Raw genomic sequence first — 3,290 nt, forward strand, 5'->3', positions numbered from 1 at the left:
CGGCCTGCCCGGTGGCGCCTTCTCGTCAGGCTGTTAACACCAAATCCCCTGGTCACCTGCTAAACTGGTGAGGGCTATGCAAAGCGACCCCTTTGCCTTTTTTTTTTTTTTTTAACAGAGTATAATTGGTTTATCGGTCTTCTTTAAAACTCGGAACTCAGGCTCACTGAAATTTGGTAACCGCTAACTATATCTCAAGAGGCATACTTTCAAAAAATTTAAAGTTAGAATTAACAAATGGAATTTTTCAGGCCATAAAAGCAGAAAAATATTTAAAAGCCTCCAATTTTTTTCCTGTAAAAGCAAATGAACAGCGTAGGTCTCCTCCAATTTCTGGCCTCCCCTCCCCCACACCCTCCCACTCCATGAGAGACGGGTGGGGCTCGGTCCTGCGGGATGGGCTGTGGCAGAGGCTGGTGCCAGATTCCCAGGAGAGCGAGGTGTCACTCTGAAGCCATTAAATTACTAAGGCTCGAAGGTGGAAGCCCTACGGGGAATTCTGACTCATCATGAAGAGTATTTAAGGCCTTGGCAGGACATCTTAGCACTCATTCAAAGAAAAATAATGAAGTTGCCTCACTGTTGGCCTGGCTGCAAACCCAGTGATTATCAGAAGGAGCCATAAACTTCTGCTAACAGATAAGTCTCCCCAGCGGGCCTGCCAGCAGCGCTGCCTCCGCTCGCCAGCGTCTTCTCTCCTGCGGCCTGGGCGCTTTCTCAGAAGCTGCTGGGCTGAAGGAACAGCTCGAACGGAAGCTCTCTGCTGCCAGAGACAGGAGCATCCCAACCCCGCCACACAGCCCGGTCGGGAAACTCGAGCCCTCCTCCACTCACCGCTAGCCCGGCCCGGGCACGCTCGTGACCGCCCCGGCCTCCCAGTGGGCCTTGCAGATGTGACTTGGGCTGTTTCCCTCAGAATAAAACAAGGTCCCGACAGACAGAGCCCAGCAGAGGCCTGGAGCCCGGCCTCCATGCAAAACAGACGCGAGAGGACGAAGGAAAGGGAAGCGCGCAGACAGGGAACCTGCGGTGTCCGGTGTCCGTTGTTCTCACTGGGCTTCAGGTTGACAGTGTGTCCTCTTAGCTCCGAGGGTAACAACCCCACGTGCGCCTGAGGCACCCACGGCGGCGGCGCCGGTGCAGGCAGCTGGGGATTTCATTTCCGTGGGACCTGCGGCGAGGGGAGGACTGAGCAGTACGACTTCAAGGAGCGTGAAGGAGCAAGGCAGCTCCCGGAGGGACCATAGCGCTCAAGTCTGTCACAGAGATGCCCTCCACCAACACAACCCGAACCTAATTTGGGGACAAAAACACCCGAGAACCTTTATGCCAGGGTTAGGGGTGAGGTCCGAATGGTGCAGGCGCACAAGGCCTGTCTCAAGAGCAACACGGCTGCTGCCCGTGCACGACTATGGTTTTGGGGGTGAATATTTAGCAGAGTGCAAATCGATCGGCTCCTTAAACTCGGCAGCCCTTAGGGAAAGCTGCCTCAAAATAACTGTTGGCAGAAATCACACATTTTTCACAAACCAAGGAAGACAGAGGGTGGAAAGTTCCACGGAGAATCAAGACCTCCTAAGCATTTAGGGAAGCGAACCAGGCTCATGTCACACGTCTACACTTCACCTCCCGGCGCTGGATCCGGTTCCGCTGTGGGCTCGGGGCTTTTCATAAGTGCTTCTCTGGAGAATCCGTTTCCACCGCATCTCCCGCTCTGGTCCTAGGCTGAGCAACCCCACTGACAGCACAGGGCTTCCCTTCCCTTACAGAGGGGGCCGGGTCCAGCGGGCCTTCCTGCTGGTCTCTCGAGGCCACTCCCAGGGCCAGAGGAGTTTTTACAAAAACAGCTGCCTGTGTCAGGGGAGGGGGTGAAACCCAGCGGGCATTTCTATCTTTGCCTTAGGGATTAGCAGATCCCTGGGGAGGGCGGCCTTGCTCTCCAGGGCAGGTGGGGGGGTCAGCGCATCCAGGGCTGCAGTGAGGCTCTGAAGTTCCTGACAACAGTGAGGTGCCCCACAGCTTCAGGTTCCCGCTGCAACTCTGGGTCCCCAATGCCAGCTCAGCTCGGGAACGTGTGCGGCCCTCCCCCTTGTGCAGCCCAAGCAGCTACCTTTGTCGTAAAATGACGCTTTACAGAATGCTGTGCCAGCTCGGACGCAGCCGCTTCTTATCGCACGTCCTGTGCGCAGACACGCTGTGTGTGGAGGACGCATGGCCAGCGCTGACGCCAGGGCGCAGAGCACACGCGCCCAGAGGCCACAGAAAGCGTCATCGCAGGCTGTGACCGCGTCCTCCTGTGCGGCTGGTACCTGGGAAGACACCATCACAAACTGGCAAGGCTTGTAATATGGCTTCACGTGAATTTGCTTTTGGAGAAGTGGGTGGAAAGGAGAAATTTTACCAAATATAGTACAGCCTTATCTATAAATAAGTGCAGGAAAGAAAAACATGTTTGGGATGCCTGAGTCAGCACATTTGCATGCCTTGATTATTTTGTTTGGGGTCTAATTATATCTTGTGCCCACGCCAGGGTTCGCCTAAGTTTCTGTGTACTCCCCGCCCCCCTCCCCGTCAATGCCCACGGGGAAAGATCAGCTCCGGATAAAGATTAGTGACGTATGTGTTCAAAACACCCACATGTGTGAGCACAAATGCGGATTTCTGGCAACTGTTTGAAGAGTACGTTTGTATCATGTTTTTGTTATAGAATTCCTAAGGAGAAATCTCAACACTAAAATGTCAAATCATACATGAGTTTGATGCTTTCAAAGAAATATTTTGAATACTATTTTCTCTGCTTTTAAAAATCAGTGATGTTTGGAGCCAATACTCCAAGAGTGGTTTTAACTCAAAGATAGAAATGACTTTGTTCAACATTTTATATTTTTGCTTCCTTTGTTCAATGTGGGGAGCCGGCACGGCCATGGCATACTCAGGCCCAGGGCGCCTTATGTGCCATGCCAGCTCAGCCTGGTTCAGTGACCCTGAGTGGGGGTGGGGGGTGAAAGGATTGAGAAAAGACAGACAAAAGAATGGAAGCTGGGTCTCGGTGGGACGTTGCTCCCTGATGAGGAGACAGCGCCAGCGCCCACAAGCCGTGTCTTTATTTTATAGCAGATGCCACAAGGCAAAGTAGGGGTGTGATCACGTTGTTTACAGCATTTCCGTGAGTTTCAACCCCACTCAACTACATGCACCTGAACTCTAGCACAAGGCACGTGGGGCCACGTGTTCGGACCACAGGTTCAAGCTCACAGCTATAGCCGTTGGCTATAATGGTGCTGGGAGGG

This window comes from Myotis davidii, unplaced genomic scaffold (assembly GCF_000327345.1).
Source record: "Myotis davidii unplaced genomic scaffold, ASM32734v1 scaffold443, whole genome shotgun sequence".
NCBI lineage: Eukaryota > Metazoa > Chordata > Mammalia > Chiroptera > Vespertilionidae > Myotis > Myotis davidii.